General features: G+C 36.5%; 1 protein-coding gene across 2 annotated transcripts in view; it reads left to right on the top strand.

Annotated features, from left to right (window-relative positions):
• LOC107994951 (furin-like protease 2) overlaps positions 1-15,120 on the top strand; it is a 376,396-nt gene that overhangs the window by 329,484 nt on the left and 31,792 nt on the right. The gene's annotated exons all lie outside the window — the stretch shown is intronic.

The following is a 15,120-nucleotide window of genomic DNA, read 5'->3' as shown; positions in this document are numbered from 1 at the left end:
AAATCTTTAATTATCGATGCAAACCTCGATTTGGAAGAGGGAAAAAAAAAAAAAGAAATAGAGAAATTTCTGACGAATGAAAATTGCTCGAACTCGAATGACTCGAAAAAAAGGAGAAAATGGTGAAAAGGAAAGAGAGAGAGAGAGAAAGAGAGAGAAATTAGCGTAAATTACCGAGAATTATCGTGTAATGGAATTTGTTTCGGTGATGCAGCCACCACGAATAGGCGCAAAGACCTGACAGAGTGCAATCGTTCCGGTTCACCGATTGCTCATCAGCCACTTTTTACGCGTGCGTTTGCAATTCCATCGACTGGGAAAACGAGTGACGCAAGAGAGAGAGAGAATAAGAGGAGGAAAAATTGGAAACCGCGCGCGCGTGTGGTTCGTTTAACGAGAGAGAGTCATATCGGTGGAAAACAAGCTCTTCCCGGTCGACGACTCTGCCACGTGATAACTATCGATGCCGGTTTCCAGTCTATTGTAACCTCAAACGCGAAGGGTGAGAGCCGCAAATTCATACGTAACTTTCTCTTCGATACAGGACCTATTTCGAATGCATCCGTTTCCTGATCGACCGAAATATCGTTAGTTAAGTAACGTTTACCTCTCGAATTACTCGATACAATATTATTAATACAATTTATTATTATTGATTAATATTTGTAGAACAAGAAATTTTATAGAAATTAAGATAAATATAAAGATTCAAGTAGCAAAATTAATTAACATCTTTTGATTGTTTAGATCGTAGAATCAGTTTCGAAAGCTTTTGCTTGTTTTCGTAACAAGCTTTGACCAATTCTCTTCCAATTAATAATCAAGTAATTAATAGAAGAAATAAGAAGAAATCAAAAACTTTCAAAAACGATTAATTCGAGCAGTCTCTATTTCACGCTGATCGCGCTTTATCTAGAAATTTATATATAAATTCTTTCTCCATTGTTGAAACGCTTCTTGCCATCGTTCCTCGAAATCTCAGGTAGTCCAGGCGCACGTTCGATTTTCTCACGGTGTCGTGGGATTAGTCGCGATTGGATTGAACATTAACATTGTGCGCGACGAGGGAACGGATCCTTGTATCGGGTAGGATCGATATTCGAAGAATTAATCGGTCGATATTTTTTTCGAATATTAACTTCATTTGCTCGCAATTTTATTTATTTATTTATTTATTCGACTCTTTGAAACTTTGATCGAAGTAACTTTCTATTCTCGACTTCAATTTAGATTTACGAGCCAAGTTCAAGTGAATCCTATTCGACGAATTTTTTAAAAAAATCATTGTATTTTTTTTTTTAGCTGCATCTGCAAGTTATTTTCACAAGTATCTTTCTAATAATTTTTTTTTTTTATAATTATACCATTTTTAATCGGAGGATTTGGTTAAATTTCTCATTACGAATGTTACGAATGAAAGTGAAAAAAAAAATTTTTTTTAGAATTTATTTTACTTTACTTCAATGACTATAATTCAATGACTATAATTGCTATTCCAACAGGAATCAAAACTATTTATCACTTGAAGCAAGCAGTTATCTCATCGAACCAAGAGTCATCATCGTTCGAGCGTAAAAATAATAATAAAATTGTAATAATATAATTTTCAGCGTACTCGTCGTCTCTCGAACAGCAGCTCTTGAAGCTGGCATCCATTTCGCACCGCTCCCTTTGTGCGTTTAAATCGGCACACGCGTAAATTGCTCGCAACTGTTAACACTTTTGCGGTTGCCCGCGAGGACCTTGTTGCGCCGTTATACAATTAAGCCAGTTAACGGATGGAAACTAATAGCCAGAGTCCTACTATAGGGTCGTAGTAGGGGAACTGGTGAAATAATAATCGGAATGGATGGAAGCCGCAGCTCCACTCGTCTGTCTTGTTACGTACACAACGACAACTTTTATTTTTATGTCGTTTCGTTAGAATGAATTGGCTCGGTCGAGGTTTATGATTTACCACGTGCCACGTCTCGCGCGATTTCTCGAGTTTTATCGGTAAAACAGGGAGACGAGAAATAAGGAAATAGGAAAATAAGCGCGTTTCGAACGAAATGGGACGTTTTAACAAATTAAACAAGGGATGGATTCGTAGATAGCCTTCCAGTGTTATTTTTCCTGCGATCTCTTGTTTGTTTGTGAGAGCGGAGAATTGAAATATTGAAAATTAGAACTTTCGTTACATCGGGTTGTTCGGAAAGTAATTTCGTTTCTTCACACGAGTGTCGCTAGTCGTTCATTCAGCCAACTTCATTCTGAATCTAGTTTATTTATTTAAGAAAATAAGCGAAATAGGAGATAGAGATGAACAGTGATTCTTAATCAGTGAAATATTTTCGTTTTCAAAGACTCGCTATCTTCATAATAAAATTTCGAATTAAACTAAATTTATCATACGAATTACACTTATATATACAGTATGATTAACATTAATATTTTGTTGAATCATCTTTGGTGATAATAATTTCAGTCGATTACAATCCACAGATAAAATTCCATATTTCTATAATTTTTTTCTTTAATCATCCGCTTCAAAGATGTACAAAAATGTATCAGCGTTGGAATACTTTTGTAACCTATTAATAATGCGCGTATATAATAAATATATTATAACTACTGCATAAATTGGTGAATTATTTTTAAATTTTGCCGACATATATATTCCTTATCATTATCTCAAACAAGTTTCTTCGACACGTATATTTCGTACATCAAAAATTGCAAATATAAGCGTTCGAATACTTTCGTTACTGTATATATATATATAAACGAGAAAAAGATTCGCTGATCCTGGATCGGTTAGCTTCCTGTGCAACGTTTGGCCAGAAAAGGTTGTTCCATCCACGGGCGCGCGCCAACCGCCTTTTGTACGAAGCTGTAAATTTTTTCCAGGGGATTTAGATTCCACGCTTCCTGTCTGCAGCCAGTTGGCCTTCGAACGGGATCGCATTATCGTAATACACAAGTAACGACCGCTTAAAAACGGGAGCTTACCGCATCATCTTCATTGTTCGGTCGGTTCCCTGGCAGAGGGAAACCTTGAGCGTAGATTCTTCATAGCCTCGTTTCTCTCCTCCTTTCGATTTTTATCCGATTCTCGTAATTCTCGAGACTTTCATACTCCCTTCTCCTGCAATCAGCCCCGATTTATTATTTTTATCATCGGTTCTATAATGTAATCTTTATATTATTTTATAATAATTTTTTTTTTTATTTTTCGTTGTCGTTATATCCGTTATATGATTCTGTTGAGAAGAATCGTTTCAGAGTCTTTCTCGATATGAAACAAATTGGAAAAATAGAAACTAATAAACAAAATTCTTAAACTGGGGTAATTTTGAGACAGAATTGAACAGATGATGAATGAGTGAGGAATTTGAAAAATCCTTGGAATTGTATATTCGTTGAAAACACTTTGGTCGACATTTTCCAGCCAATCTCAAATCAGTCCTACTCGGGAATCCTTTCAAAATTAGAATTGTTTAAACCTGAGAATCCTTTCGAAATCAGAACTGTTTGAACTTTAAAACCCTTTCGAAATCAAAATTGTTTGAACCTGAGAATCCTTTCGAAATCAGAATTGTTTGAATCCCTTCGAAATCAGAACTTTGTAATCTTGTTTGAACTTTTTAAATCTCAGAATTTAAGAATTTTTCGAAATTCTAACAAACAAAACTTTGGAACCGCGTAAATTCATTGATAAACATAAATTAGCACGTTTCCTATCGATCGTATTAAAATAGAACTTTGTAACGAATTTGTAATTTTATCATTATACATAACTCGAGAAACTGGAGAAAAGAGAAGAAACATTTTCGTTTTCCAAAAAAGGAAAAAAAATTCGCACGAAAGAAGAGAGGATTTAATAAACTCGTACAAAAGCACATATTCGAAAAAATGACACTATCTGATCTGGCTATCGTCTTTACAAACTTTACCCCATCCCAAAGATCAACAATTTTCAATTTTCACCGAAATTCAAACGAACGGTTCAAATTTACCTAAATACCGCATCGTTCGTTCCGCATTTTCCTGGTTTCACGTTTCAGCAAACGAAAGCGATATCGTAGAACAGGAGAACAGCCGACGAGGCCGCGTTATTCCAAGTTGGCCGAAAGTTAAACCCGTACTTTCCCGCATCACGATTATTCGATCCACCATCGTTATACCTCGAACGTGATGGCGAGGAGAAGTAAAAAATCCTTGGCAAATTAAAAATCGAATTCTTCACATTCCTCCTTTCTCCCTTTTTAAACTTTCTTATTCTTTCTCACACCTTGCGATCCCTTGCGAATATTTTTAACGATGGAACGAGATTAAATCCTGATAGTCTGATAACGTTCGAACGTTTCTAGGAGGAACGGAAGATGTGGCTCGATTGGATATTTCTTTGGACCAATTGTATTAATTGAGATTGAAACGATTCTCTCGATTTGTTATTTTCGTTGCTTCGAGGATAATAAGACTGATCGATATGTAACATTTCGTAAGAAATTTAAAAAATATCGATCTATATATTCATTCTTAATCGATGGTTCTTTCTTTTTTTTTTTTTTTTTCGTCGATCGTTTGGATGAAGAAAATATTACGAAAATTAAAAACGAAACTTTTATTCGATCACAGGAAGTGAATTTAACGCGTTGCGCACATTGTTTTCAGAACAATCGTCGAAAGAACGGTGAAAAAAGAAAGAAAAGAAAAAAGAGCTTACATTGTTGAAATGTACTTGCGCGACAAGCATTATTAATTAAGCGATAAAAACTTGTACGTGTGAAACGCAATTTTCCCGAAACAACATTCCATTGTAATAATTCCGTATCATTTCGCACCGCGAGATTTCTCGATTCGCTAATTAAGAGGGCAAAGTAACGAACCCAGTTGTTTAATTCAACAAACTGTGCCGTTCCCGTATCCCGAATTACGTACGCGTTGCAACAATTTCACGAAACCTTGCACGAACTATACACGAAAATTCAACACGATCCGTCGGTACCAACGGTTGCTCTTTTGCCAATGATTGGTACAATCTTTTCACGTTTTTTTTCCTTTTTTAAATTTTCATCGCGGAAAAAGATTCGTCTCGTTTTTTTAAAACCGCAATCTCGTCTTTTTTTTATATTTCGTGGCGAATAAAAGGAATCGTAACCAGAGATTGTTTTAATTTTGGAAAAAAAACGAAAATTCTATTCTATTCATATTCTATTTCATACTTTACAAAGCGTTAATTTATGGAACATCTTTGATTCGAGGAAAAACAAAAGAATATAATGTATATACACATATATCAAGAATTTTTTATATTTTAATCATCTTTTCGAATTTCTGTTCGAAACAAAACGCATCTTAGTTAAGAAACTGGATCTTGAAGGAGGTCTTAATGGAGATCTACTCTGTCTACCCGTCTACTCGTGAGCCTCTTAATTTTCGACGTTAACAGTCCTCGTCACGAATATAATATATCTCTCACCCCGAATCGTTTGACTTTCGAGCTTATGCGAACGCGGCACTTCTCAATTTCCTATTTCAGTCTCGTCTCCTCACGTGGCCGTTACCTTCATCCGTAACTCGAAATCCTTCCCCGTATTTCGTCCATGTCAGATTTGTCATATTCGAATTCTTGCCGAGTCGTGTTTTTTCAAACTAAAATTCCTCTTTTTAGTCTCATTGCCAATCTCATTAGAAATTACATTAATCGAGATCCAATGGTTCCGATAAAAACTTTCGTCCATTGTTGATAAATAAAAATTTTCACAAATCGATTCAATTCCCATTTCTCTACGTTAAAATTACCGCAAACATCAAATGTGATCGACGCGTAATCTCGAAAAAAATAATATTCAGCCATGTGCGTATATTCCTCCTTATCTCGCCGCTAATTAACTCCTCTCTGCTCTCCTCTCGTCTATTCGCCCGTAGCGCGATAATCGGCGCGGCCACAGCGCAATCCCGATTTCGCGTAAATCCCATTGGCTTGGCATCGGCCGGATCCCGTTTCTTCCGCCGTCGAGTCTCTCCGCGCTTTGTAAACCAGGGAAGGGGACAACGCCGCCCCCCTCCCTCGGATCAGGATCGAATTTCGGATCCCAGCGTAGCCCTCGCCGCCGTGCGAACGTCCCACGCATATTTATTGCCCGTTTTCACGCGATAGTTGTCTCACGTATCCGCCTGTTCCCGCGATAAGAATACAAAAAATATTCGTATCGACGTGTGCGGATTCGGCTATTCGCCCTCTCCCCTTCCCCGAATTCTCTTATTTTTCCGAACTTTTGTTCTTTTGTTTTTGTGGAAACTTAACTAGCAACTTAACGATATCGCAAGAAGTTGAGCAGCGAAGAATTTGATTTCGGTTTTACGGTTGTACGGGTATATAATTTTCTCGACTTTGATACTTGGAAATGATATTTTTCTCCCTCTCTCTTAAATTTTTTAAATTTTGTTTAAAAAGGGGCAAGTTAAATAAATACGATGCGTAATAGAAGTGGTATTTGAAAATTATGCTATAGTTATAGTATGATATAGTTGATGTAATATCTCTTTCATCGTGTTAATTTATATTACCAACTTTTGCACAACGTTACGGGTACAGCATAATAATTAAGAAGCAAGTGAGCAAGATGATTTAGGAGTATATTACACGAAGCCATAAAAATCTTAGGGAAACTTTTTAATTTTTGAAATTTTTTTTTTTCGGAGAAATTTTCAGACACGCAACGAGGCTTCGGCCGGTTTATATTTCACGCGTTATATTTGAAAATCTGGTTTCGATAACCAGATTTTTTTTTTTTTAATTAATTAAAATCTTACAACAACGAGCTCAATAATTGCGATAAATATAATTTAGCAGAAATTATTTAACTTAAGCATGAAGATTCATCAATTATTTCACGCAATCGATGAAATGTGGATACACGATTTAAATTACGCAGTAATTATGTTTATTAATGATCCGTATAAATTCGATGATTGATTGCACGTGTAACCGTTTGATCAAAACAATTTTGAACAATTCGCGTTCCATTCCAGCCCGTGAAATTGTAAAACGAAACGATTAATGATTGAAACGCAATTGAACCTCAAATCTAACCTAACAAAAAATCTTTTCTCAAAGAGATAATAATCAAGCGTGTTGCGTTTTCGATTTAAATTACTCCGATAATTTATCGTTCGAAATAATAATAATAATCGAAAATATTGGATTATTTGGAAAGTAATTTCGTTTTTCGAATTCGATCAATTCAATCTCGTAGCAATTTCTCGTGTTATTATTCGTCGGTTCACTTCGATCGATGCCTTTATTTTGTCTTCATCGGCTTTAATCAATTTTGACACTAACATTCTTATTTTTTCTAATAATAAAATATTCCAAAAACACTCTTTTTAATCTTATATCTTTGTTATCACGCACAGAATTAAACAAATTTTTCTTATAAATAAACTACGAAACACCAAGTAACAACACGGTTTGGAATGAAGTTGGCTGGATAAACGTTTACAGTAGCGACACTCGTGTGAAATAACGAAATTACTTTCCGAACAAGCTACCAATTACAATGCAGTTAAACAGTTTTATTTTGATCAAGCATAAATAATATACTCGAACTAAATTTATTTTTGATTAATTTTTAACTATTAATTAATTGCTTTTCAACCTGTTCCTGCCTGTTTGTAAATATTAAATATTTCATGCTGGAAGCCGTTTAATCGTGGCCACGCATAATTCTACTTCGATATCGAACTGGCACGTGCAGCGTTCGACGCAGCGTGACAAGCATCCACGGTCGTAGGCCTTCGGAATTTCGTCTCGCTTTAATCGAACGTAGCAGTGTCATAGAAAGCTTTCTTTTTTTATTCAAGATCGCTCTATTTCTCTCCGAATCTTACCAAATTGATTTTTCTTTCCGAATAAATTGATTTTCCCAAACTAAGATCAAAGATCGAATAATTTAATTATTATTCAAATTATTGTGAAATATTCAATAAATATAGAGCGCACTTCAAAGGCTTCGCGGGTATTCCAAAACATCCTGGGAACCGTAAGATCTACTGTTCCGCCTCATTCCGCTTTGGACATCGATCTTTCCTCCTCGGCCACGAAAATCGTTGTACAGGTTACGAGAGGCACATATATCGCCGCGTAAGGGATCGATTGAACTCTCCATATACCGTAGCTCCTAAGTAATTTCCAATAGTCCATTTTGGCAAGGATAACCTATGCGCTCGATAATCATTCAATCCGTTCCAAATTGCCAAGCTATGATGAACGCTAATCGGTAAACGTTCGGTTTCCGTTGCGTGCTGAATCGTTTAAAAGTCGTTTCTTAGAGATGTAGAAGCGTTTCATGAAATTCCTCTTAATTATTCAAACCGTTTCGTAAAAGGAATAGAAAATTCGTCGATTTCCATCTCTATTTCTATTTTTAAGTATACATATTATTCCTTCTTTTACATATATATATGCAATTAAATATGATAGGATGATTTAATTAGATATGCGAACGAATTTGTATAAGTGATCGAACGTATTTTTCTCAAAGAAAATTATAATATGATTATAAGTGGAAACGATATAAATTTAATTTTTTTAATTGCACACTTATAAACTTGCCTTTTTAATTAACTATATCGTAGATCACGTGAAGTAATTTACGCGAAAGACCGAAAAAGTTTTCCTCGCGATCGCTTTCAAGATATGCAATTTAACCGGGCCTGAAAACTTTCCCTAAAAAAGCTTTAAATTTGAACTCAGAAGGGTGGAGGAGGGTGGAAAAATGTAAGAAGAATTTGTCGTTTTATTTTATTACCCTTTATTTTATTTATCCTATCTCGGTTATATCTCGATTTTGATTCTTTCTTTCAGAGAGGAATAATTTTAACATTCGCAACTATCGCGAAGAGTTTCGTGTCAACATTTTCGAAAAAAAGATGGACGAACTTTTATCTATCGTGAGACACAATATCCATTTGCTAAAAATTGAAGTGATTCTTTCTTTCTTTTTTCCCCCTTTTTATTCTATTTCTTCTTCGATTTTCGGTAAAAACTAATTGGAAAAGTTCTTTCTTACAGCTCGCTCTTTAAGTAAAACTGTAATTAGACCATTTGATTTTCCCATCGGATGAGCGAAGTAATATGGCGGTTGGTGCCATGATTCAAGATTAAATTTAAGATAAATGTACCCATTCGTTACGATATCGATCAGTCGTTTTTTCAATTAATTAGATCAATTTATAACTGCTTTTTCCACAGCGTTTTTTCGTTTTCAAAAAGCTTGATCTTTGAGGGTGAAGTAACAAAACTTTCTCAAGAAGAAGTTTGAGGATTTGGATCCAGATTGTTAAAGATATTAAAAAAAATGTCAAATAGTTCAGATTTAACTCAATTCAATGATGTAATTATAAAATTTTAACGAAAGTTTTCCATTTTCTCTTTTTAAAATACCATAAATAAAATACAAAAAATAAGAGCAACTTTGAAAATTTTGCTCTGCAAGACAGATATTTAAAAAATTTAAAAAATGTCCACTGGATTGGGATTTTAACTCGACTCGATAACGTGGTCGCATAATTTTGATAAAAGTTTCTCCATTTCGTATTCTTTTCATTTTTCGCTTCCACTTAATCGTAAAGTGATCAACCAATGTACACCAATTCCTTACAGAAACTTCTCCTTCCCCCCTTCAAGATATTAACAGTCTCTCGTTACTCAATTAAGAACCGTCCAAACTTGAAGCGAGCACTCGCCAAACAACTTCACCGCCAGCAACGTTTCGTTTATCTTTTAACCGGCGAAATTTCGTTTACAACACTCGAAAGCACCGGTGGCGACGAGAGGGAACGGAACGAAAAAGAGTAAGAAAGAGAAATTTCATTGATAGAAATTACGCATGACGAATATTTAACTCAATATATAAAAAAATTTCTATTTCTAATCAATTTCGTCATTATCGAATTTGAATCGTTGATTATTTAAAATATAAAGCGATCCGCAGCCGCAATGATCGATGAGATAATCGATTACAAAGTCAACCGAAAAATGGAAATATTCCAAAATCAATATTCCGTTCTAAAGTTGCGCAATATTGTATATTTACCATCGATCAAATTCGAGCAAAATTCTCTGTCGTGTTTGATGCTCGAAAAACGTAGGAAATAAAGGGATCGAATACCTCCGCACGACTGTGGTGAAAATGAATTTAATTACAGCGGTCTCATGCTTGATCCTTGGGACCAAACTATTAAATTTCGCCAGTCGAAAATCTAACTCTCGCGGCCGTTCTATCTCGCCCTGCCTCTTGGGCGAGCATGAGAGGGCCTCCGGGAAATCTTCTGTCGTCTCGATGGTTGAATATGAGCCACCGGCCTCCTCCTCCTTCCCTTCTCATTCCTCCTTTCCTCTTCTCCCCACTTTTCCTTTCGCGCTGTTTCGTGCACACTCGCGCATTTCGCTCTCCCCTCCTCCCCACCGACTACGTCGTCGCCATCTCGCGACGAAATACAACACGAGACGAGAGATAACAAGGACGAGGCGGAGATTGCTTCATTAGCTGAAACGCGTAATTGTACTGTCTATTTGCCGTGACGTTTATCGGAAGGGTGGAGAAAATGTTTGCGCAAAGGACGTTCATAATTCGTTCGTCATGCGACACTGGGTGGGCATCTCCTCCTCCGTGCTTTTGAATAGAGTCACGTGGAAAGAGGGGGAGGGGATACGAATTTCTCGGCGCTTTCGGTAAAGGCGGTAAAGCAAACTTCGTCGACAGAGGACTCTGGAATCGCGATTGATTTCGTCGGTTGGAAAATGAATAATTTTTTCTTTTCTTGTTTCTCTCTTTCTCTCTCTTTCTTTCTCTCTCTCTCTCTTTCTCTCTCTTTCTTTCTCTGTATGTACTTATATATGTGTGGATATAATGGATAAAATGTAGGGGGAGAAAAAAAAGGGATGTAAAAGTTATAGGGACAATGGGAATGTGCAGAATAGACGCGAAGCGAGGTTGGATATGAAAAATATGCGGTGTTGCAAAGTATACATGGGCGTAAATGTGTCTTCGACCGTTGTTGCGTTCTACCGTTGGAGAATCGATCAAGAATTGTGTTCGTTGATTGTAAATATTTTTGAATTATACAGATGATTGAATTCGATAGATATTACGCGTTTAGTGAATAATTTGAGTAGAATTTAAAATTTACGTACGATTAAAATATTATCGGTATTGTGAAATCGTAAACAACTGTGTATAATCAATATTTAAAATCAATATTTAAAATCTGCGGATAATTTACACGAAATTTGCGAATGATTAAAACATTACGTGCATAAGACCATTATTCGTCGATTATGAATTCGTATTTGGATTTGTGAATGTAATTGATAGAATTACTCCTTCTCCCCCTCTGTTAGTCTCGAAGAGATATTCATCTAATTAACGATCTACGAACTTCTGCCCTTCCTCCCCTTGTACAACTTCCGTCTCACCTCGAGATCGAGGCAATTAAAACTTGGGATCAATTCTATCAAAGAGGGCACGGTTCGGTTGACGATTTCATTCTTCTTTCCCCGTACTATTCGGCGTGGTCGTGTCCCTACCTTTTCCTCTACGTCACAAAGCAAGGTGGAATCCGCAAGAAAGTTGTTGTGCCGTTTTCTCGGTTCGGTATTCACGATGGGGGGGAGGGAGTGGAAAGAAACTTGCACCGTCTCGAGATAGACGAAAAGGCGAGTTCTTTTCTCGTCGCACCGGCCCTGAAACGGTCTCTAATTAGAATCGAACGGTTCGGTAAACCGCTATGGATGAATTTAATTATGCACCCTTCGCGGCGTGCGTCTCGACTCCGACTCGCCCTCTTCTCGAAAAGACAGACGCGGCTCTTCTCTCTCTCTCTCTCTCTCTCTCTTCTCGCGTTACCAGTCCTCTTCTGTGTCCGTTTTTTTTTCAAATATAACAATGGCGGCGAACCGCGGGCAAAAGTGAAGACGAACATTTTTTCTTTTTCTTTTATAGCTCTCTTCTTCAAATCGAAACAATTGAAATGTCTTTTGAGACATCGAATTTTCAAAATTTGATCGCGAAGCACAATTAAAAAAGAAATGCGAGAACGACACGAATTCGTGAGGTTGGAAATTGAATTTGTTAAAATTTCCTTAAAAAAAAGGTTTGAAAATTCGTATCTCGAGATATCGGGGTAACAAAAGCTCGGGGGATTCTTTCTATCGGTTCTAATTAATCGAGGACGGGACGGGGCGTCGTTGTTAATTGCTTATATGGAGGGAAACGTTATTGTGGGCGGCGACAATGGCCCCAGAACGACAATAATGCGCGCCGAGCTGTTTCGCGGTGATACTTTATAGCGCGTATTTCCATTCGAGGGAACAATCGCCCTCCCCCTCCTCCTTTTGTGGGAGAGAGTGACAGGCTGGAATCAAGCTAGCAGCTCGGATGTAGCCGAGCCATCCACCGACTTGCGCCCACCGGTTCGTAATTCGTATTTTTCAAACAAAAAAAAAAGTTTCCCTCCGTTAATCGAGCTTCGAATGCGCTTTCAAATATGTTGAAAAAAAAAAAAAAAGAAAAATTGTTAATGAACACGCGACGAAAAATATTTTCAAAATTTTTCCGGATACGCATAAATAGACGGTTTCTTTAACAATAATAATTCATTGAAAATGGAGAAACGAGCAAAATTTTGTTTCACGTTCGAAGGAAATATTTGAACAAATTTAAACGTATCTTTTTCTCGCTGTTTAAATGTTTTTAATTAGGTTGGCGAGTTGCGTTTAGGTTGACTGACAGGGTGAAATACTTTTCTCCCTCTCTCCTTCTTTTTTTTATTTTTTTTTTTATTTCATTTTATTTTATTTTATTCGTTTATCGAATTTTTCGCGGTTGGAAACGGAACCGTTTAACTTTCCCCGCATGGAGAACTCGTGGAAACGATTCCAGGGACAGAGGAGGGGGAGAACGCTTAAAATTTTGTTCGTTTGATTTACGACACTTGCCGCTGACTCGTCGGGAAACGGATCAAAAGTGGGACGTGGTTCGTTGGATGTCGGAGCGTTTTTTTGCATACCGATGGGTTGGCTCGAGGCTTGTTTGGGAGAAGTTGTTTGGGGCTCGAGAGAAGCGATCCAAGTGATCTTGCCCTAGGATTTCTCGGGCAAGTAAACCGTTTCGTGAATATATAGGCGGTGTTGCTTAAACTGAATGTTGAGGAGAATCGAAGGGAATTGAACTGAAAGAAGAGAAGAAAGAATTGTAATTTTCGACGATTGAATTTTTGGTGGATTAATCGAAATAAATACGCGAAATACTAATTTCTTTGATGTATCGAGGTGCTATCGCCGATGAAGATCGGTTTATTTTTAATTAAATTAGATAGATTTATTTTTAATTAAATTTGCGGTGTCGCGTCGAACCGAGGGAAATTTCCAGCTTTTCCAGTTTCGCAAAAGGAAACGAATAATTAATTATATTCGCGAAGAGCAAAGAGCCGCGTCTTTGCGCTTTGTGCATTATCGTGATTATAGTGTCGTATTGTAGCGATATATGATGAATTCTCTGCGAGAATTATTTTGTTGTTATCATTATGTGGATTTTTATATGAAAATATTATTTGTATCGTACGGAAATAGGGAACGGATGACCTCCTCCTCTTCTATCTTCGATATACGTATAATTTTTAATACATCGAGAACTGTACGATTCATACAGGTATTGAAATAAAATGGAATTGAAGTGGAAAATTAATATTGTATCGAACTGTTGGAAATATTCATATTGACATATTTATTATCTTATTTTATTAAATATTTCATGATGAAATTGATATATATTTTGTCGATGAGAAATATTTGTACCGTGCAACTATTGACACGTCTCTTATTCTCAGATATACAGTGTATCATTTCAAAATATTTTTCCAAATATCGCAATTAGAGCGTGATTTATTAAAGCAGAAACGTATCGTGTACAATAAATGGACCGTATTACATGAAAATGCGTAGAGATTTGCTTAATCAATGTCCATGCGCATTTCACCTTGAAGTTGAGAGACAAAAACATTCGTCCATGCTATTAGAGAGGAAAGGAAATTGAGCAACTTCTTATTTAAATATCCCTCCGCGCAAACTAGTCACGATTATGCGTCAATGTGGACAAACTGGTGTTGTTAAATAGAGCATGACTATTGGACGTGTTTATGGGCCACGTTTCTTTAACGGTCTGATGTTTAATCATGATCCCCAAATAATCGAGCTTATAAGGGAAAAAAATCATAGAAATGTGAAGAGCAATTAATAAAGTTCAAGTTTAAAGCGCATCTTTACTTAATTTGTAAAAAAAGTACTATAGGTTAGGAGCTAATAAATTCGAGTAGAATCGGAAAAATTCGGTAAAGATCGCGATACTGTTATTCGAGATTCGTTCGGGCATATAAGTTTAAACACTTCGGCTCGGTTCGGCAATGATCGGTTGTGCTCGACTTTCGACGCGATAACGGATCGTGTGTTACTCATTTCGACATCGTCAAAAATACGATTGAAATAAATGAATTTTTTTTCAATAAAGATATTAAAAAATATTAAAATACGTTCTCTGTACAATCATTGTTAAAAAATAGTTTTTGTCACGGCATTATGGAAAAGAGTTAATGATAAAAATATATGCTAACATATCGCTTTAAATTCGGTCCATATTCAAAGGATTATATCACGCGTATAGTGGTGTAGTTTATTATTCACCGATAAATGTTGCGAGCCTAACACAGTTTATATTCGTAGGAATAAACAATGTGTCGTCGCGTGTTTTCACGCGAAACGAGATTTCAACGTATATATCGTTTGTGCCGCTTTAATAGCCTGTAACAACGGTCTATGATCGGAAAGCGTGAAACAGCCGGGCGCAATTTTTCATCGTTAATATTTCACCGATCCCCTTTTAACCGATAAATATTAAACCACCAGCCTCGTATCGGTTGTGTGTGCCCCATCGAAAATTCAAAACAATTGCTCGCGTAGGATGTCCCCGGGAAAAAAAACAATGATAAAAACCTCTCTCGATACGCAAATGTTGCGTTATCAACGGGAGGAAATTAAAATTCGAAAGCTTCGAAAATATAATAGGAAATAATATC

The sequence above is a fragment of the Apis cerana genome, linkage group LG1, assembly GCF_029169275.1.
Source record: "Apis cerana isolate GH-2021 linkage group LG1, AcerK_1.0, whole genome shotgun sequence".
NCBI classification, from domain to species: domain Eukaryota; kingdom Metazoa; phylum Arthropoda; class Insecta; order Hymenoptera; family Apidae; genus Apis; species Apis cerana.
Note: the sequence above shows the minus strand (reverse complement) of the source record. Positions and strands in the feature narration are given on the sequence as shown.